Genomic DNA, 23,738 nt, shown 5'->3' on the forward strand with positions numbered 1-23,738 from the left:
CAAACACTGGCCATTAGAACCCGAAGCTTCAAAGTGCTCAGGCATACCGACACACTGTGATACTGTGTACCAGCTTATACAGCAATACAAACTGATAGAAAAGAAAAGAATTTTAGCTGCAGTCACACTATTCCAGCTATATCAAACGATCTGTGAAAAATCGAGTCTGGGTCAAACACTCCATGCAGTGGTCAGTAGCAAGAACGACATTCTTGCCATCTGGACCACCTGGCGCTCGGCTTTAATTACAAGCATGGTGGACCTAGTATTCTCGTTTGATGTTCCAGCTGGCAACACTGTTGTACGGATCCGGTTATTTATTCACCACTGAGAAAAATTATTACAGAAGATACCTTAACACATTATATTTAACAACGCGATGGACGGATTCGAGTGTACCGACGTCGAGGTGAACGTTACGTCAATCATTGTGTCATGGAAGAAGATCGGTTCGGGGGCGGCAGCGTTATGGTATGGGGTGGGATTACAGCAAGACAGACGACCCGTTTGATAGTGGTAGCGGGAAATCTCAATGGACAGCGCTACCGTGACGAGATCATCGGCCCTGTTGTTCTACCGTTTTTGCGTCGTCATGGCCCAGGCATTACCGTTCAACATGACAACGCCCGGCCTCATATTGCTCGTCTTGTTCAGGATACTCTTCAACAAAACAACGTGAACGTCATCCCCTGGCCGGCTCGCTCCCCTGATCTCTCACCAATCGAGCCCATGTGGGATGAGATGGATCGGCGCCTTCAACGTCAACCACGTGTTCCACAGACACTCCAGGAACTTCGAAACATGCTCCAGCAGATATGGACAGATATCCCACAGGACTTTGTGCGACGCCTGGTCCATTCCATGATACGAAGATGTATTGCTTGCTTGCTCGCAACCAGAGGTGTACACACACGCTATTAATTTGTAAATTGACATTTTGGCATGTTCATGTTTCTTTAGGAAATCACGCATTTTCTGAAGTCAGTATGGCAAATTAAATCATTTGAACACTTACAGGAGTCTTTCATCTGCGGTGTAAAACTAAATCTTGCGAGGTTAGTATCGGCCTTACCTTAATGCAGCTCGACAGCGCACTCAGTAATTTTACTCAACCTTTGACGCCAAATAAATCGTGTTAAATTTTGTCTTGTGATAACGAGATAATTTCACCTTCTGTGTTTTCAGAACGGCGCTAGGTTACCTGTATATTTTTCCGAGCTAAATTAACATTTGAAACCTCGCTGTGCGCGTCCGGTTCCAAAGTCAATTTAGCACGGTGAAAACACAACGATGCTGTACAGACAACCAGAATTGGATGACAACAAAACCTTCTCAAACTTAACGCTGATAAGTCTTAACACCTGCTGATTGGATCGAAAAGCAAGCTATCACAACTTCAAGGTCTAGATTGTGACTTATCAAGGTGGCACAGGTGGCCCAGTCGTCTAAGGCGTCGCGATTCGCTGTGCTGAGTTGCGTCAATTGCAACGTTTAATTTATATGCTTAATTTGGGACGTTCCCTTTTTTCTTTCCATCAGTATATCACGTCTTACCACCAAAATTAGTCTCTTCAGCAGTTGTAAAGTACATTGCACTCATAACTGCTGTTTCTTTCATGATAATCGTTGCTAATCGGTCACATATACTTAAGCGAACCTTCCAAGTTTAAAAAAGTTCTTATCGGGTTCTGTTTGTGATGAAAAACAGAAATGAGTGTTTGAGTCGACATCCTCAAAGATCTAATGAGATCTTTAACAAAAAGAACCCCATTTATGATCAAATCCTCAAAACTGACACTTTCAATTTTCGACAATGATTATGTTGCACTTTGAGGCCCCATTTACCTACATCAATACCGGATGAAAGAGCTTTTTTCTCGATAAGGAACCTCGCGCACAGATTCTTAATTGCTATGGGTGAAGGAAAATAGGAAACGGTTCGTCAAAGGGGACAGATCAGCGTAAAAGTAGATTAAACATTCAAGTCCCTTGACCAAATCGATGACACACGCTAGATATGTCTTTTTAAGGTTATAGGACCACCGATACATTGCAGGGTTTGCTTCGAAATTGGAATTTCCCCACAATGCCGTGTTCCAGAGAACCGGAAGATCAACTTTCCTCTTCTCACTGTAAGGGTCCATCTTAAGCGTCTCGCGCTGAAATTAGGAGTTACATACTGGTTGTTTTTTTGTGCCACATTTAGATCGGTGAAGGTGATTACTTGATAATACGATTAAATGGGAATAAAAGAATTTAAACGTTTTTCCTTTCTTCTCAGATTTCCTTTTATCCCTGTACATGTTTTGGATTTCTTCTTATGTCTCTCGTTGTCTCACACTCTGTCTACCCATGTTAATGTGTCTTGATGCCTGTCTCACTTTTCTTTCTCTTTCTTGTTCTAAAATGAAATAGTATGGGGGTACGTGTCAGGCAATGTTCTGTAAGACGGTAGTTTCAGAACGTGTTGAGTTGTGATAATGTTGTTGGTTGGTATGTTGTTAAACTCCACACTCGGCAATATTCCAGTTATATGACGCCGGTCTGTAAATAATCGAGTCTGACCCTGACAATCCTGAGATTGACATAATGAGCATCTACATACGCAATTTGGATACGGTGGCATGCATATAGCCAAGTCAGCGATCCACCCAAAGACAGAGATTCTAACTATTCTGTGTGTCTGTATGCCTAGTTGATTAGGATCTTTCTCTCAAAAAAACCAAAATAAATTATCTAAAATCATTAAGATTGCGAGCGAAATACCTGTCCCTTCAGAAAGTCATAATCTTTTAGGCCATTTCAGTTTAGTCTGCTTTTATGTTACTGTACAAAATGGCATGGTGTTGCGTAGTGTGACAAAAATACCGTGTTAGGTAAGGGTTGTGCCGTGTAAGGTAAGGATTGTGTCGTATTGGGATAAGTTTATGCCGTGTTGTGTAAGGTTGTGTGGTGTTGGGTAAGGATTGTGTCGTAATGGGTAAGGGTTGTCTCGTGATCTGTAATGGCTGTGTCGTGTTATGTTAAGTTTGTGTCGTGTTGGGTAAGGTTTGTGGTGTTGGGTAAGGGTTTTTGTCATGTTGTGTCAGGTAAGGCTTGTGCCGTGTTGCGTTGGGTTGTGTCGTGTTGGGTAAGGGTTGTGTCGTGTTGGGTAAGGGTTGTGCTGTGATAGATAAGGGTTGTGTCGTGTTGTGTAAGGCTTGTGTCGTGTTACGTTGGGTTGCATCGTGTTGGGTAAGGGTTGTGTCTTGTTGGGTAAGGGTTGTGTTGTGTTGGGTAAGGGTTGTGTCGTGTTGGGTAAGGGTTGCATCGTGTTGGGTTATGGTTGTGTCGTGTTGGGTAAGGGTTGTGTCGTGTTGGGTAAGGGTTGCATCGTGTTGGGTTATGGTTGTGTCGTGTTGGGTAAGGGTTGTGTCGTGTTGGGTAAGGGTTGTGTCGTGTTGCGTTGGATTGTGTTCTCCAATACGTCACTACGTATACACTCAGTCAATGACACACACATTTCATTATGATTTCACTCTAGTCTAGAGTCTAGATATGTACCACTTGGTCATGCCAGGATCCGCTGGTTGTTTTTCGAATCCCGAATTCGCCTAATGTAAGACGGAAGTAGATGTGCTGTTATTCATGAATTACAGTTGACACGGGAGGTTTCCGGTATGGTTATGTGCTTTTAAATGAAGAAATACATGTTACCAGACCTGCTGTTTACTGACAGTGAGAAATGATGGTCGCCTTTTACACAGTGTGGGGAACACATTTTAAATCGAATTGTGTACCCAGTTGCCCAATAAGAAAATAGTCTGAGGAGGTTTCTTTAGATAAATGGTGTTTTGCAAAAACGTATTGACCCAATCTGCGGACAAATTCCATCCCCATGTGGGGTGGTAGAGGCCATCAATACTCACAGCTATTCGTAAAGTGGGACGTAAATTGAAATCTGATCGAATGACCATAACGTGTAAGTCGCGTCGGGGGGGTTATATACGGCATTAAATAATACGAGATAGTGTAATGAAGATACAATATGTTCCCAGAAGATGCACTGCACAATTTACTCCAGTGTGATAGTATTCCAACTGTTAGACTTAATGTAAATAGTTCCGAAAAGTAACTATTGATAATACACGTTCAGGTGTCGTTCACTTAAGGTACACGCTGAATATAAGGATAAAGTGTAAATACATTAGGAACATGACACTCGTATAGCTTGAATATCTTCTGATTAACATATAATCCGCAGTGTTCATTGATATCCTCGTATATCAGATATCCAGTAGTTCCTTCTGTCATATTCCTGACAGTCAACGGAAAAGAATTTCATTTCGTTGACGTTGGATTGGCTATTGAATAACTAATCTTCTCCAAGACGGAATTAAATATGTTGGACCACCTATCATATAATCATCATTCAATTGCGTCTTATGCGACCCTGCAACCGCATGAAGGATGGTGTTGTCTCGGGTCTGCATCTCACTATGTGTTTGTCTCAGAGTTCAACGTCAAATTGTTTAGGCATCTGTTTGTTAAATGAGATTTGGAGAAATTCGGGTTACTATCAATCAATCTAATGACAGCGTTATTTAATATCTCAGCACGTCGTATTGACTGTGACAACTGGAGGAAAATCATCGCTGAAGTGTCGTTGACAAGAAAGTGTCGCCCTTCCTCGTATGTCTGTACAGAGAACTCTTGTCCAATTGGTCATTATCTGTGGGAGCCGTTTCTTTAAATATTAGTTTATGGGTTTTGACATTGTGAGAATGTGTGATCTAATGGGATGATTTGAATGAGGATAAGTTAGGTACAACTTCAATTTGAACAGACTGGTTACGAACTCACACCAGTGGATCCCGTAAGCAAAGGGATGCAACTCTGCGTATCGAGATGCCAGTTTCAACACTGAACGCACCAATATGCCATTGTGTAAATGCGTGAGGTTTTGTTTGCACCGCAATATAACGGATAAAACCAGCGTGAAATTAATCGCGTCTGGACCAGACCAACCAATGATTGGCAGTATGAACTGTTATCATCACAGCCTGTATACGATGACACATAATCATCCAGGTCACACAAACAGGCAAAACTATCCCCATGTTTGCCAACGCTTCAAACAATGCAATTTTCTCTCAGCTGCACTTATGATTAATGATTCGTTAAAGCCTCACAAGCAGCTCAAATTCCAAATTCCTATCATCAGAAAGACAACAACGAGAAACACCAATCTCTTCCTCCAAACATGACTAATTTATCATAGCTTGTTCGTGTTCTTGTCACAATCATAATGTTGTTGTAACCGATGTCATCATAGAAACAAAAAACGTGGTTGTGATTAATGACCCTCATATTGTTTTATGATAACTTCTGAGATTTTTTCCTTTCGCAAAATAAATGACCACATTCTGAAGTCTTTTCGTAGCATGGAGTAGCATGTCATTTCTGTCTGTTTCAGTAAGCCTTTTAACCTTTATATCAGCAACTGAACGACTGACTAACCGCAGTATTCCGGCTATAATCGAGTCGGCGCCAGAAAAACCAGGGATTGATATTATGAGCAACGTCCCACGTTATCGGGGCACGGTAACAGACACGTTGAGAATTAAGTTTAATTGCAACGAAGACACGACTAGTAAAATTATAACATCCCCCAAAATATTAGAATATGGTATAACCAAGTATTACCAATATACTAGTCTTGTGGAAATATCAGGTTTGGATATGCTTGCTCTTTTCGCGAACACCTGGTGTCATCAAAGAGTTTCAGCGATCCATTTATATAATGTTCCTTGTATTTTTATAGCTCACGTTCACTGGAATCCATTTCGGCGGATGACCGAGAGGAGTTTTGTATGTACCAAGATATTATTAGATTTTGTAAATGGAACATAAATAAGGTGAACATTTCTCACGCAGTTGTCTTTCCATTGTTACTTTACAATTCGTAATAAGATTAAAAAAATATATCAATGTTCTCTGTACAATCTCTACGACGTATAAACCTATACAATATGTATGTGCTTAGTTCCCAGTGTAGCCCTGACAACCTGGGAGTGGTGTGGACTCCAATATTTGAGAAAACGAAATTTAACATGAACTCACGATATACACTCTTGTGAGATATTTACACCCAACAGCAAACACCGTGCCACTGTAAAGAACTAAATAAATTCGCAAATGGACAAAACCCGTAGTGATAGCTACATTGGAAAGAACTTCAGGGGCTTTAATCACTGTTGTGGGAATAAAAGAAAACGCATTACATAGTTTTTAAATCAGTAAATTGAGAAGGAATATATAAGAAGATAAGGAAGCTATTTTCTTTTGTATAGCATTGTGTAGGGGATTCCTTTGGAGATATAAGAACGATTCATGACCCTCTGGTTTTAACCGACTAATAGGCTTGGCATTCGACTAGAACTGAAGTCCTAAGGAAGGCTTATCTTTTTGCCCTTGATGTTGAAAAGAGTCAGTTCATGCTAACGGTCGGTCAGTGACCCGCAATAATCTTGCATCAAGCATGCCCCTTGTAATCCGTCGTTACACTGTCAAGAGTCAGTTTTGCTGATGTGACCAGTTCATTAGCCATTTAGAACCTAACCTCTTGTCTGCCCGACTCCATAGGGGTAACCCTAGTCATAAATATCGACATGGATTGATTTGTTCAACGTGATTCCTGGCGTTCTGGGATCTTTGACGTCTAGAAGCAGTCTTATTTGATGGCAAACCGTATTTAGATGCAATGATTTTATGCACAAAATGAAGACTCAATGTGCACACAGGCGTGATTACATAACAGAGTAGACACAGGCTCAAAACGACACCCAAGATTCGTTTTGAAACATATGAAAACTAAGAAACGCGGTTGTTTTGTGGATGATGTGCATCTGCCCTGGCTACGTGTGGTATTGCTATTGTTAACTATTGTTTTTCCTCTGTATCGTTAAATCTATCTCTCTGTCACGGTGCTGAACTAACGATTACGCCACCTACGCCTCTCAGACAGAGGAACCGACATGTAACTGTCAAAAAATGAATACAAAGTGTATAAAACACTGTCAGTTTCGATACTGATGCAATTGGATGCTAGGGTACATGAGTTATCTGTTGGAGTGATAAAGGTTTTGATCTTGTGTAATCGGAAGATACATATTTGATTTTAACGCAAAATCACTGTCAATGGTTTGAGTGAAGAGAGAGAGAGTGAGTGAATGTTGTTTAAGGCCATACTGAAGCTATATCACGGCGGCATGTAGATAATGGAGTCTGGGCAATACAGGCAAGAGGTAATTATAACAAACAAACAGCGGAGCCTGACCACGTGTTCCAACATAATCGCCCTTCCGACAAGCAATGGCCCTATTTCAATGCCGACAATGTGTTGTCAAAATCAGATTGAAATAATTGACCCAATAGAAGGAATTCAAGGTTTCAATCAGTATATTTGAAGTGTTTCGGGACAAATGTCTACCGTCATTATTTCTCATTACGTAAAACACTTCTTCAACCAGAACTGTTATATTTCACGTCAAGCCTCTACATTTCAATGTATCGTTTAAAACCGAATGCTTTCATTAAACTCAACTGAAAGATCTGGTACCTAAAACTAGGGGTAAGTGCTTTTAGGACATATTTCTACCACCGTTTTCTATTATAAGATTGCATCCCCAGAACATCACAGCGATGTCTCTAGCGACTGAAACGTGATTACATTAGTGTGAACTGTTACCGGAAAGACATCACGTCCGAATCAAGACTCTTTTCAAACTCCTTGTGTACTAATGTCCTAATATTTGTTATTTTTAAATCGTCCAAATGGTGTAACCTTAATGTAAGTGTCAGTTCAAACCAGATTGACTGTCATCTTCCGAGCCATTGGTGGACCTTCGACAGTGACCTGTTTGTTAAGTGCGTCCTATGAAGTGCATTTGTTTAAGAGTCTAGACATGAATACTTTGGTTACCATTGCCTTCGTAACAACATGGTGGAAATGCGATAAATCGTCAATGATAAATATCTAGGTCCAAATCCACTGCGGAGGAAGAAACTAGTAGACCCGTCATTATATCAGTCCCCATGATGGACCGATGTTTTTGCAAGTAATGCATGCAGAATTGAAATAAACATCAGATAATATGATGGAGGGGTGATGAAAGTATCGTGTAGAAATCTTAATGATATGATAAGACACAACTGACACGCCTCGCAGCTGAAGAGTCTACAACAAGGTCTTGTTCTCGTGATTGTGTTCAGAAGCAGACGACAGTTTCTCGTGACTGTCCAGAAGCAGACGACATCTTGACAGATCCTTCGAGGCTTTGATAGGCTTAAGCCATTACCCAAGTCAATCCGGTAGGTCGTCTTACCTGAATTGCATAATTCCATTACACAACCGGTGCTACAGATACATACACGTAATTGACATCAGTATCCGATCAGCGACATCGCCTTCGGGGATATACATCTGCCACGTCTGGGTCATTTATACTGTGAGAAGTGTGCATTATTTATTGCAGAAAGTGGAGAATGCCAAACTGAAGATGCCCCCTGCACTCCCAAGCAACAGACCCCGATTGGATTAAAACACTTTCATGTTTCATCGTTTTCATTTTTTACCTTTATATGTTGTCAGCAGTCCACAGCCAGTCTGTCGAACCTTCTTTGTATCCAAAGTATTCATCCTGAATACGATCATTTAACTGTCCGTTGTATACCTCTGCTCGTGAGTTTCACTGATGTGGTACACGTCACTTTGTCAATTAGATATTGCCACCAGTAATTGGCTGACACGCCGTGATATAAGTACTTGTTCATAGGTGCGTTTATTCTAATTAACTATTATACATCTACATACAGGAGTCGATTAAGTTTATTAAACTATTGAACACTACTTCAGGGTATACTGTAAAACCTGGGGTCTTGGGTTGGGGTCTTGGGCTTGGGTGATGGGCTGGGGTCTTGAACTTGTTTGGGTTCACACCATATGTTTACTGAAGCTGAGAATGAAGTCGTGACTTAGTGACGCAAATATAAACATGGCTGTGTAGGATACAGCTAGATATTTACCACATGCTGCCAGAGCTGTCACCATACGCCAAGTGTTGAATACTAGGTTTTTTACTGATAAATGAAATATAATGTATAATAAATGTTCAATGGCTAAATGAAATAGTGGAATGAATTTAAAAACAAAAACCCGTATAACAGTTTCAGCTTTATATGTATGAAAACTAACTGATTCTTTATGATTTAAATATAGATTAATCAGAATAAGAATTTATTATACAAAAGCACCCAGAGTACCAAGAGTACAATATCAATCAAAAACAAAATGGTAATAAAGTTTATAGAAACTAGTATGCACATTGACTTACAAATGGTTCACACACATACTGATGATGATATATAAGTTACAACTAATAGCACTACTGATAAAACAAAGACACTACAGAAGGAGGCACATAATTCAGTAGATACCAAACCGAATAGGTAGAGGAACTATTCATCTATGTACATGTAGTCTGCTCTTGTATTAAACATGTCATGTATAATTGTTTCTATGACTTTGGCATGGTCTGCTTCTGGATTTAGATTTAATATGTCATTGATGAGGGATCGATAATAACATTCACATACAATGAAAGTTTTGAACAAAATTATTATGCTAGCCTGCAAGTGATAATGTTATGGTTCTGATTTGTTGTATTCATAATAAATCATACTGATTAAGTGATTGGGTTGACGGGAGTCCCATTCATGTTCATGTGTTTGCGACATTTCATTGTGTCGTTGCAGTTGTGATCACAAGTAATGATGATTGTTGAATTGTATGTCAATTGACGGCAACTATATATCATTTTCTTACTTGAATGTCGGAATCGTGAAGCAAACCTTTATTTACTCGCAAAGTTTAATGTGCCCTTCAAAAGTTCATAGTTAATATTTTACTGATGTGTTGATGACGTTTGGATTATTGTAGTGTTTAATGCATGAACTCCATTTTGGACCATAGCAAATTAGCACATGTGTTTATACTGACTAGAAGGCTGTAGCTAGATAACAGTGATATTCCTTTCGTTTCCCTTTATGTTGAGCAATATTCTAGCAGTTCCAGCCTTCGGTGTCCACATTTCACAGTGTTTGAAGTACATTTGAGCATGCTGTTTCCACGAAGATTTCAAAGAACGTCATACAACTCTTGCTCAAAAAATGTTTGATCAAGATTACAACACCCCAGGTTTTACAGTATGCCCTACTTCAGTGCTGGGATGTAAAACAAATCTTTGCTATTCAACTGGCGAGTGGGTGAAGGAATGAGAGATATCAGTACAGATCGCACTATGACATGTGATTAGCCAAGTCACTCTGTCTTATCACCTTATCCAATTTAATCGCCTCATGCTACCGGCTCAGATTCAGAATATTCACATACAATAAGAAGGGTGATACAGAGAAATACATCATATAGTATCAACATAAAATAATACACACTTTTAATGAAATATACACAAGATGATTTTGTAAAGTTGGACAGGACCGGCAATTGGGCGCTAGAGACCGGGCCCACTTTGTGGACAATAAGTTCTGAATCCGAGTTTGTAGCGGTGTTGAATATTCATGTTAATTTGTGTCGCAAATATAACATTTCAGTCCAATCAGAATTAATTTGGTAAACATCACAGTGTATGAAGATTTTATTGATATAAACACTGCTGAAAACCAGAAAGTTAGAAGGAGCTGATGGAGTTGTTTAAAACCACCTTCCGGAAATCAATGACGACGAGCCCCTTTCACCTTGACACCTCTCCTTCAAGCGGGCCCTATTTTTCCATCCCGAGTCTAGCATTCCAACCAACGGGATGTGAATGTGTGTAATGATCCAAATTAGGTCTGCAACGAGGTGAAAATTTGAAAATGCCACTTGTAATGTTTAAGCACTGAACTGTTTTAGCAAGGAATTCAATTACAGCTGGAGAGGGGTGAAGTTTTCAACATATCTGACAAGTCTTGAGTAGAAATCGAATTTCAATTTTTTGTACATTTCCTTCGTGGCATCCGCACTGATTAAAACTGTCACAGTCATCAAATTCGAGATCTCTATTTCCTAGAAAATCAAAGTGTGTCCTAATAGCCTCTCAGTGAGATGCTATAGTTGCATTTGCCTATTACCGACAGACATTACTTAGTTTAGTTGTTATCGGGGATTTCCAATTTTGGTTCAAACATCATACAATGGACATAACACTTCCGACGTTATTTCAAACAAACATTTAAAAAGATGATAGTTAAAATCAAATTCAAAGTTTAAAGTTATGTCCGAAAATAGCGGTATGTGAAGCGTAATAGTTATCGACAATGTAACAATTTTTGCAGATGAGCATGTTTAAATCTTTAACACCTTTAAACTCTTTGGGAAAATGAATTTGGAATGTCTGTTGACAGCACAACAGACACACATTTAGATAACGACTTTACTATTATTGTACGATCAACAAATTGTATAGTACGTTTCACGCAAAGTGTCAACGGAATCAGGGATAAAATTGGTTGCCAGAAAGCAGTTTGAAACGAATTAGGCAACTCAATGAAAAAGGAACCGACCGAGCTTCATTACATGGGAAACCCAATGCTACACTTTCCTTGCTAATTTAATGTAAACTCGAAACCTGGTGACAATTCATTAATCATGACACTGTTATCCAAGCCGTTGGAAGGCTTGTTCCAGATCCGATCTCATGAGTAAATAAAATAGTTGATGATAAATGCACAATAGTCAGCTGCAGCCCATGACATGAATTTCAAAATCGCGAAAAAGGTATCAAGAGGATCTTGTCAGCCAGAAAAGTAAATGCATGGTACTTGAACACCATAAACGCGTTGGTTTTAGGAAACATTGTCAGCGTCATTCGCATACATTCCTGATGCATTCATCTAAATTTGGTAACGCTTTAATTTTATACTTTATACAAGAACTCAAATTAAACATGAAACCTATAGTATCAGTCATTGTGTCTATTTGTTGTCGTATGTAAATATCAAAATTGAATATTGTGCCAAAACATTCAAATATTGTTCCGAAAATTAGTAAATATGACAACTAGCTTTTTTTCCACCGTAAGGCATTTATTATTTGACTTATCAGATTTCGTACATATGTATGGCTAAATGAGGGACAAATGCGATTTTTTACTTCAGGAACGAAGGCATTTTCTCCAAATCATCTTCGTCAATGAATTTCTCAAATCAGAATAGTACCCCAAAACGTTACACAAATCTTCTAAAAAATGCCTTTTTGACTTATTTTGGAATTACGGCGCTGTGCAAATGCTGAAGAGAACAAAGTCTTAGTATGATGCACTGCACAATTTACTCCAGTGTGATAGTATTCCAATTGTTAGACTTAATGTAAATAGTTCCGAATAGTAACTATTGATTATAAACGTTCAGGTGCCGTTCACTTTATTTACACGCTGATTATAAAGATAAAGTGTTAACACATTAGGAGCATGACACTCGTATACCATGAATATCTTCTGATACACATATAATCTGTACTATCTGCTTGTCTGAGATTTCAAAGTCAAATTGTTTAGGCATCTGTTTGTTAATTGAGATGTACATGTAGGTGAACATCGGGTTACTATCAATCAATCTAATGCAGATGATGACAACGTTATTTATTATCTCAGCACGTAGTACTAAATGTGACAATTATATGAAGATCATCGATGAAGTGTCGTTGACAAGAAAGTGTCACCCTTCCTAGGTATGTCTGTGCAGGAAACGCTTGTCCAATTGGTCATGATCTCTGTGAGAGACGTTTCTTTAAATATCAGTTTATTGGTTTTGACAATTTGACATTTGAGAATGTGTGATCTAATAGGATGATTTGAATGAGGATAAGTTTGAATATATATAAATTTGAACATATGGGTTACGAACTCGCACCAGTGGATCGTTTAAGCAAAGGGATGCAACTCTGCCAGTTTCAACACTGAACCCACCAATATGCCATTGCGTAAGTGCGTGAGGTTTTGTTTGCACCGTAGTATTACGGATAGATAACGACAGCGTGTGCTTCATCGTGTCTTGACCAGACCAACCAATGATTGGCAGCATGAACTGCCAACGATTAAATCAACAATTCAATCAATGCAATATTCTCTCGGCTGCACTTATAATTTTTCGTTCAACTTCCTATCCTCAGGAGACGTCTACAAGAAATATCAATCTTTCCTCCATCAATGTCTAATTTACCATAGTCAGTTAGTTTCTTGTCACAATCATAATGTTGTTGTAACCAGTGTTATTATAGAAACAAAATACTTGGTTCTGATTGATGACCCTCATATTGTTTTATAATAACTTCTGAGATTTTCTTCCTTTCTCAAAATAATTGACCACATTCTGAAGTCATTCCTGACATGGAGTAGCATGACGTTTCTGTCTGTTTCAGTGAGCCTTTTAACCTTAATATCAGCAACTGAACGACAGCAGTATTCCGGCTATAAACGAGTCGGAGCCAGACAAACCAGTGATTGATATTATGAGCAACGCCCAAAGTTATCGGGGCACTGTAACAGACACGTGTGTGATTCTGCCCACACGATCATCTTTGAAATCGGCTGTTACAATGAGAATGAAATGCCAAGGATTCTGAACAGGACAACAGGGTTCTCAAAACAGAGTTGAGAATGTGGTTTAATTGCAAGGACTGACTGAGTATGGTTTTACGCCGCTGTTAGCAATATTCCAGCAATATCACGGCAATATCATTTTGACATTTTGTATGTACCAAGTGTTTATGAGATTTTGTAAATGGAACATAAACAAGGTGAACATTTGTCATGCAGTTGTCTTTTCATTGTTACTTTACAATTCGTAAGAAGATGTTCTCTATACAATCTCCACGACGTATACAATGTTTAGTTCAAAGGAACAAGAAGAATTGAACAAACGGATAATGGCAACATAGTTTTAACCTGCCTAATAAGTCTGACACTCGGCATGTGCTTAGTTCCTAGTGTAGCCTTGAGAACCCGGGAGTGGTGTGGACTCATATACCCCAATAGTTGAGAAGACGAACTTTAACCATGAACTCACGATATACACTCTTGTGAAATATTTACACCCAACAGCAAACACCGTGTCACTGTAAAGAACAAAAGAAATTGGCAGACAAAACCCGTAGTGATAGCTACATTGGAAAGAACTTCAGGGACTTTAATCACTGTTGTGGGGATAAAGGAAAATGCATTACTTACTCTTTTAAATCAGTAAATTGAGAAGGAATATATAAGAAGACAAGGAAGCGATTTTCTTTTGTCTTGCATAAGGAAGGGATTCCTTTGTAGATTTAACAACGATTCATGACCCTCTGGTTTTAACCGACTAATAGGCCTGACATTCGACTAGAACTGAAGTCCCAAAGTAGGCTTATCTTTTTGCCTTTGATGTTGAAAAGAGTCAGTACATGATTATGGTCGGTCATCTTGCATCAAGCATGTCCCTTCTAATCCGTCCTTACACTGTCCAGAGTCAGTTTTGCTGATGTGACCAGTTCATTAGTCATTAAGAACCTATCCTCTTGTCTGCCCGACTCCATGGGGCTAACCCAAGTCATAAATATCGACATGAATTGATTTATTCAATGTTTCTCCTGGCGTTGTGGGATCTTTGACGTCTAGAAGCAGTCTTATGTAATGGCAAACCGAATTTAGATGCAATGATTTTATGTACAAAATGAAGACTCAATGTGCACACAGGCGTGATTACATAACAGAGTAGACAGAGGCTCAAAAGACACCCGAGATTTTATGGTACTGATTCGTTTTGAAACAAATGAAAACTAAGAAACGCGGTTGTTTTTATGGTGATGTGGATCTACCCAGGATACTTGTGGTATTGCTATAAATAAGAAGCATATAGGTTGAGTATATAGTTTATCCTCTGATTAATATTAAATCTATCAGTCTGTCAAGGTGCTGAACTAATGATTACGCCACCTACGCTAGAGTCAGGTCTCTCAAACAGAGGAACCGACATGTAGTTGTCAAGAAATGAATAAATTGTATGCTTGGAAACATGAATTAACTAATGGAGTGATAAAGTTTGGATCTCGTGTAATCTGAAGATACATATTGACCTTAACACAAAATCCCAGTCAGTGTTTTGAGTGAAGTGGGAGAGTGAGTGAATGTTGTTTAAGGCCACAGTCAGAAATACTGAAGCTATATCACGGCGGCAAGTAGATAATGGAAGCTGGGCTAGGCAATAGAGTGTTTAGAGGCAAGAAGTAATTATAACAAACAAGCAGCGGAGTTTGACCACCGGATCCTACATAATCGACATTCCGACAAGCAGTGGCCTTATTTGATCTAGAGACCCCACCGACACGTTTTGTCAAAATCAGATTAAAATAATTGACCCAATAGAAGGAATTCAAGGTTTCAATCGGTATATTTGTAGTGTTTCGGGACACATGTCTTCCGTCAATATTTCTAACATCGTAAAACGCTACTTCATCCCAAACTGTTATAGTTCGCGTTAAGCCTCAACATTTCATCGTATCGTTTAAAACCGAATGTCACTCATTTAAATCAACTGAAAGATCTGGTAACTAAAACTGGGGGAAAGTGCTTTTAGGACATATTTCTACCACCGTTTCCTATTATAAGATTGCATCCTCAGAACAACACAGCGATGTCTCTGGCGACTGAAACTTGATTACATTAGTGTGAACTGTTACCGGAAAGACATCACGTCCGAATCAAGACTCTGTTCAAACTCCTTGTGTACCAATGTCCATGTATTTGTTATTTTTAAGTCGTCCAAATGGTGTTACTTTAATGTATGTGTCAGTTTCAACCAGGCTGCCTGTCATCTTCCGAGCCTTTCCCTCTTGTGGTTCACCGTCGACAGTGGCCTGTTTGATTATAATGAGTGCGTCCTAGGAAGTGCATTTGTTTAAGAGTCTAGACATGAAGACTTTAGTTACCATCGCCTTCGCTTCATTTATCGTTACAACATGGAGGAAATGTGATAAATCGTCAATGACGCGTCATCTTGAAAGATGTAGGGCCAAATCCACTGTGGAGGAAAAATGTAGTAGACCCGTCATTATATCAGTCCCCATATTGGACCAATGTTAGTGCAAGTAATGCATGCAGAATTGAAATAAACATCAGATAATATGATGGTGGGGTGATGAAGGTATCGTGTGAACATCTTAAAGATATGATAAGGCACAACTGACACCCCGCACAGCTGAAGAGTCTACAACAAAGTCTTGTTCTCGTGACTGTGTTCAGAAGCAGACGACAGTTTCACGTGACTGTCCAGAAGCAGACGACATCTTGACAGATCCTTCGAGGCTTTGACTGGCTTAAACCATTACCAAAGTCAATCCGGTAGGTCGTCTTACCTGACTGGCGCAATTCCATTACACAACCTGAGCTACAGGTACATACACGTCATTGACATCAGTATCCGATCAGCGACATCGCCTTCGGGGATATACATCTGCCACGTCTGGGTCATATATACTGTGAGAACTGTGCATTATTTATTGCAGAAAGTGGAGAATGCCAAACTGGAGATGCCCCCTGCACTCCCAAGCAATAGACCCCAATTGGATTAAAACACTTTCATGTTTCATCGTTTTCCTTATTTACTTTTATATGTTGTCACCAGTCTGTCGATTTGTTCGTAGTAAGGGAGTGAATGCTATGGTGGATGAAAGTCACACAATTCTCTGAGGATCAGCTTGTCAGAATAAACGGACGCCTCAAATGTTATTCATACGTGTAGCACCAACCCAATAGGTAACATTACCTTCTTTGTATCCCAAGTATTCATGCTGAATACGATCATTTAACTGTCCGTTGTATACCTGTGCTCGTGAGTTTCACTGAAGTGGTACAAGTCTGAACTTAATCTCACAAACAGAGCAAAGAAAGCTCTGTTACAAGTCCACTCTGTTATCTCTAAGCTTGGAGTTATTTCACCGAAAATGTATTTTAAATTATTTGATTCTCAAATTCAACCTATTTTACTATATAGGTCTGAGATATGGGGTTGTAAAGAGTTCTACGCAATTGAAAAAGTTCATCACATCGCTTGCGAAAGGTTTTTGAATGTTGGTATGTCAACACTAAGTAATATGGTTTATGGAGAATGCGGGAGATTCCCATTGTACTTATATCTTACACTCGTTGCTTGAAGTATTGGTGTAAAATAATGATAATGCCTGAACACCGCTAACCTAAGAAAGCCTACAACATGATTGTACACCTCGATAGTCTTGGAAAGAACACATGGGCTTCTTGTATACGTACATTGCTTTTTACGTATGGCTTTGGTTTCATTTGGCTGTCCCAGACAACTGGTAACGCAAATGTTTTCATTAAGTACTTTCGCATGCGTGCCATTGATATGTTTCATCAGAAATGGCATTCAGATATTTATGAAAGTTCAAGATATGACACTTATCGCCGGTTCAAGTCATTGCTTGAACCAGAATCTCATTTATCAAACTTTCGGTACAGGAATTTTCGTAGCATCATTATTCGTTTTAGACTTGGCCTTAATGATCTAAAACTTAACACAGGGAGATTTTTATCTATTGAGAAATCCCTAAGGTTTTGCCTATTCTGTGACATTGTTGTCGAAGATGAATACTATTTTATGTTTATTTGCCCTATATCCGACAATCTAAGAAACAAGTACTTACCGCAGTGGTCTTTATCTCATTTTAATGCCATAAAATTGTTTTCATTACTGTCCTGCAAGGATCTTCTAACACAAAATCAACTGGCTTTGTACATACATCATGCGTTTTTGTTACGAAGTGAATTGTTACCTATTTAACTCCGTTGTATATGTGCTAAGGCCCCCTTTCATACAATAAAAAATGAATTGAATTGAATATTCATGTTAATTTGTATCACAAATATAACACGAAATTAACTAAACATCACACTATATGAAGATTTCATTGAAATAAACCCAGCTGAAAACCAGAAAGTTAGAAGGAGCTGATGGAGTTGTTTAAAACCACCTTCCGGAAATCAATGACGACGAGCCCCTTTCAACATGGAAACAATCCCAACACCTACATGTACCCTTCAAGCGGGCCCTATTTTTCTATTCAGAGTCTAGCATTCCAACCAACGGGATGTGATTGTGTTTAATGATCCAAATTAGGTCTGCAACGAGGTGAAAATTTGAAAATGCCACTTCTAATGTTTAAGCTCTGAACCGTTTTAGTAAGGAATCCAATTACAGCTGGAGAGGGATGAAGTTTTCAACATTTCTGACAAGTCTTGAGGAAAAAAAATCGAAATTCATTTATTTTGTACATTTCCTTCGTAGCATCCGCACTGATTAAAACTGTCACAGTCATCAAATTCGAGATTTCTTCTTCCTAGAAAATCAAAGTGTGTCCTAATAGCCTCTCAGTGAGATGCTATAGTTTCATTTGCCTATTACCGACAGACATTACTTAGTTTAGTTGTTATCGGGGATTTCCAATTTTGGTTCAAACATCATACAATGGACATAACACTTCCGATGTTATTTCAAACAAGCATTTAAAAAATGATAGTTAAAAATCAAATTCAAAGTTTAAAGTTATGTCCGAAAATAGCGGTATGTGAAGCGTAATAGTTATCGACAATGTAACAATTTTTGCAGATGAGCATGTTTAAATCCTTAACGCCTTAAAACTCTTTGGGAAAATGAATTTGGAATGTCTGTTTACAGCACAACAGGCACACATTTAGATAACGACTTTACTATTAGTGTACGATCAACAAATTGTATAGTACGTTTCACGCAAAGTGTCAACGGAATCTAGGATAAAATTACAAGTCAGCAGTTTGAAGCGAATTGTGCCAAAACATTCAAATATTTTTCTAAAAATTAGTGAATATGACATCTAGCTTTTTTAGGCATTTATTATTTGACTTATAAGATTATTTCTTTTACTTCAGGAACGAAGGCATTTTCTCCACATGTTTTTGTTTTTTCCAGCATCTTGAAAAATCATCATCGGTCAAAGAATTTCGCAAATGAAAATAGTACAAAAAAGTCACAAAAATCTTCTAAATAATGCCTTTTTGACACATTTTGGAATAACGGCACTGTGTAAATGCTGAAATTAACAAAGTATGATGTACTGCACAAGTCAAATTGTTTAGGCATCTGTTTGTGAATTGTGATGTAGGTGAACATTGGGTTACTATCAATCAATCTTATGCAGATGGTGACAGCGTTATTTAATATCTCAGCACGTAGTACTAAATGTGACAATTATAGGAAGAGCATCGCTGAAGTGTCGTTGACAAGAAAGTGTCGCCCTTCCTAGGTATGTCTGTGCAGGAAACGCTTGTCCAATTGGTCATGATCTCTGTGGAAGCCGTTTCTTTAAATATCAGTTTATAGGTTTTGACATTGTGAGAATGTGTGATCTAATAGGATGATTTGAATGAGGATAAGTTGGGTCCTACTTCAATTTGAACATATGGGTAAGCAAAGGGATGTAACTCTGCGTATCGAGTTGATGCCAGTTTCAACACTGAACGCACCAATATGCCATTGCGTAAGTGCGTGAGGCTTTGTAATCACCGTAATATTACAGATAGATAGCGCAAGCGTGTGCTTCGTCGCGTCTGAACCAGACCAACCAATGTTTGGCAGCATGAACTGTAATCGCCACAGGCTGTACACGATGACATATAATCATCCACGTCACCTATACTGGCCACCCTATCCCAGTGTTTGCAAACGATTCAAACAATACAATATTGTCTTATAATTAATTTTTCGTTCAATTTCCTATCACCAGGAAGACGTCTACGAGAAATATCAATCTCTTCCTCCATCAATGTCTAATTTATTATAGTCAGTTATTTTCTTGTCACAATCATAATGTTGTTGTAACCGATGTCATTATAGAAACAAAATACTTGGTTCTGATTGATGACCCTCGTATTGTTTCATAATAACTTCTGAGATTTTCTTCCCTTGTCATAATAAATGACTACATTCTAAAGTCCTCCATGACATGGAGTAGCATGATGTTTCTATCTGTTTCAGCAAGCCTTTTAACCATTTATCAACAACAGAACGACTGAATGTAGGCCAAGAGCAGTATTCCGGCTATACTCGAGTTGGAGCCAGACAAACCAGGAATTGATATTATCAGCAACGTCCCACGTTATTGGGGCACCGTAACAGACACGTGTGTGATTCTGCCCACCTGATCATCATTGTAATCGGCTGTTACAATGAGAATGAGATGCCAAGGATTCTGAATAGGAATCCCCACCGTGCTGTCAAAACAGAGTTGAGAATATGATTTAATTGCAAGGAGGACACGATTAGGAAGACACGGTAGGGCAGGACATGCATGCTCATCGCGAACATTTGGTATCAAAGAGTTTCAGTGATTCATTCATATAGTTTTCATTGTATTTATTTCGTTAACGTTCATAGGAATCCGTTTCGGCGAATGGTTGAGACTTCTTATTCTCAGGTGTTGACATTTTGTATGTACCAAGTGTTTATTAGATTTTGTAAATGGAACATAAATAAGGTGAGCATTTGTCACGCAGATGTGTTTTCATTGTTACTTTACAATTCGTAAGAAGATGTTCTCTATACAATCTCTACGACGTATACAATGTTTAGGTCAAAGGAACAAGAAGAATTGAAAAATTTGATAATGGCAACATGGTTTTAACCTGCCTAATATGTCGGACACTCGGCATGTGCTTAGTTCCCAGTGTAGCCTTGACAACCCGGGAGTGGTGTGGACACTTTTACCCCAATAGTTGAGAAGACGAACTTTAACATGAACTCACGATATACACTCTTGTGAGATATTTACACCCAAGAGGAAACACCGTGTCACAGCAAAGATCTAAAGAAATTGGCAAATGGACGAAACGCATTGTGATAGCAGTATTGGATAGAACTTCAGGGACATTAATCCCTGTTGTGGGAATTAAAAAATGCATTACATACTTATTTTAAATCGGTAAATTGAGAAGGACTATTTTAGAAGACAAGGAAGTGATTTTCTTTTGTGTAGCATTGTGTAGGGGATTCCTTTGGAGATATAACAACGAGTCATGGCCCTCTGGTTTTAACCGACTAATAGGCCTGTTATTCGACTTTTATGTACAAAATGAAGACTCAATATGCACACATGCATAATTACATAACAGAGTAGACACAGGCTCAAGACGACACCCAGAATTTGATTTTATGGTTGGGGTAATCTTTGAAACATATGAAAACTATTAAACACGGTTGTTTTGTGTGTGATGTGCACCTGCCCTGGCTACTTGTGCTCTTGCTATAAATTAGTAGCATATAGGTTAAGTATAGTTTATCCTCTGAATAGTTAAACCTATCACTCTGTGACGGTAACGATTACGCCACCTACGCTAGAGTAACGCCTCTCCCACAGAGGAACCGACAAAGTGACTAAAACACTGTCATTTCAGATACTAAAGCAATTGTATTTAGGAGACATGAATTAACTGTTGGAGTGATAAAAGTTCGGATCTCGTGTAATCTGAAGATACATTTTTGATCTTAACGCAAAATCACTGTCAATGTGTGGAGTAAGTGAAGCGAGTGAAGCGAGAGAGTGAGTGAATGTTGTTTAAGGCCACAGTTTGAAATACTGAAGCTATATCACGGCGGCATGTAGATAATGGAGTTTGGGCAATATAGTGTTTAGAGGCAATATAGTTATAGCAATTAAAACAAACAAGCAGCCGAGCCTGACCACGTGTTCCAACATAATCCACATTCCAACAAGCAATGGCCCTATTTCATCTAGAGTCCCCACCGACAATGTTTTGTCAAAATCTGATTAAAATTATTGACCAAATAGAAGGATTTCAAGGTTTCAATCAGTAGTGTTTCAGGACACATGTCATTATTTCTCATTACGTAAAACACTTCTTCATCAAAAACTGTTTCACGTTATGCCTCTACATTTCAGCTTATCGTTTAAAAACGAATGTCACTCACTGAACTCAACTGAAAGATCAGGTACGTAAAGTGCTTTTAGGACATATTTCTACCACCGTTTCCTATTATAAGATTGCATCGCCAGAACATCACAGCGAGGTCTCTGGCGACTGAAACGCGATTACATTAGTGTGAACTGCTACCGGGAAAGACATCGAGTCCGAATCAAGACTCTGTTCAAACTCCTTGTGTACTAATGTTATTTTCAAATCGTCAAAATGGTGTAACTTTTTAATGTATATGTCAGTTTCAACCAAATTGCCAGTCATCTTCCGAGCCTTTCCCTCTTGTGGTTCGCCGGCGACAGTGGCATGTTTTATTATAATGAGTGCGTCCTAGGAAGTGCATTTGTTTAAGAGTCTAGACGTGAAGACTTTGGTTACCATCGACATCGCTTCATTTATCGTTACAACATGGAGGAAATGCGATAAATCGTCAATGACGAGTCAGCTTGAAAGATGTAGGTCCAAATCCACTGCGGGGGGAAAATGTAGTAGACCCGTCATTATATCAGTTCCCATACTGGACCAATGTTAGTGCAAGTAATGCATGCAGAATTGAAATAAACATCAGATAATATGATGGTGGGGTGATGAAAGTATCGTGTAAACATCTTAATGTTATGATAAGGCACAAATGACACCCTACGCAGCTGAAGAGTCTACAACAAAGTCTTGTTCTCGTGACTGTGTTCAGAAGCAGACGACAGCTTCTCGTGACTGTCCAGAAGCAGACGACATATTGACAGATCCTTCGAGCTTTGATTGGCTTAAACCATTACCCAAGTCAATCTGGTAGGTCATTTGACCTGACTGGCGTAATTCCATTACACAACCGGAGCTAAAGGTACATACACGTAATTGACATCAGTATCCGATCAGCGACATCGCCTTCGGGGATATACATCTGCCACGTCTGGGTCATATATACTGTGAGAACTGTGCATTATTTATTGCAGAAAGTGGAGAATGCCAAACTGGAGATGCCCCCTGCACTCCCAAGCAATAGACCCCAATTGGATTAAAACACTTTCATGTTTCATCGTTTTCATTATTTACTTTTATATGTTGTCAGCGGTCCACATCCAGTCTGTCGATTTGTTCGTAGTAAGGGAGTGAATGCTATGGTGGATGAAAGTCACACAATTCTCTGAGGATCAGCATGTCTGAATAAACGGACGCCTCAAATGCTATTCATTCGTGTAGCACCAACCCAATAGGTATCATTACCTTATTTGTATCCCAAATATTCATCCTGAATACGATCATTTAACTGTCCATTAGATACCTCTGCTCGTGAGTTTCACTGATGTGGTACACGTCACTTTGTCAATTAGATATTGCCACCAGTAATTGGCTGACACGCCATGACTCGCCATGATATAAGTACTTGTTCATAGGTGCGTTTATTCTAATTAACTATTATACATCTACATACAGGAGTTGATTAAGTTTATTAATATATTGCAGCACTGCTTCAGTGCCGGGATCTGAAAAAAATAACGTTTGGCGAGTGAGTGAAGGGATGAGAGATATCAGTACAGATAGCACGATGACATGTGACTAGCCAAGTCACTTTGTCCAATTATCCAAATTCGCCTTATGCTACCGGCCTTATATTCAGAATATTATACACATACAATAAGAAGCGTAATAGTTATCGACAATGTAATATTTTCGCAGATGAGCATG

This window comes from Haliotis rufescens, unplaced genomic scaffold (assembly GCF_023055435.1).
Source record: "Haliotis rufescens isolate VD_foot unplaced genomic scaffold, xgHalRufe1.0.p SCAF_1, whole genome shotgun sequence".
NCBI lineage: Eukaryota > Metazoa > Mollusca > Gastropoda > Lepetellida > Haliotidae > Haliotis > Haliotis rufescens.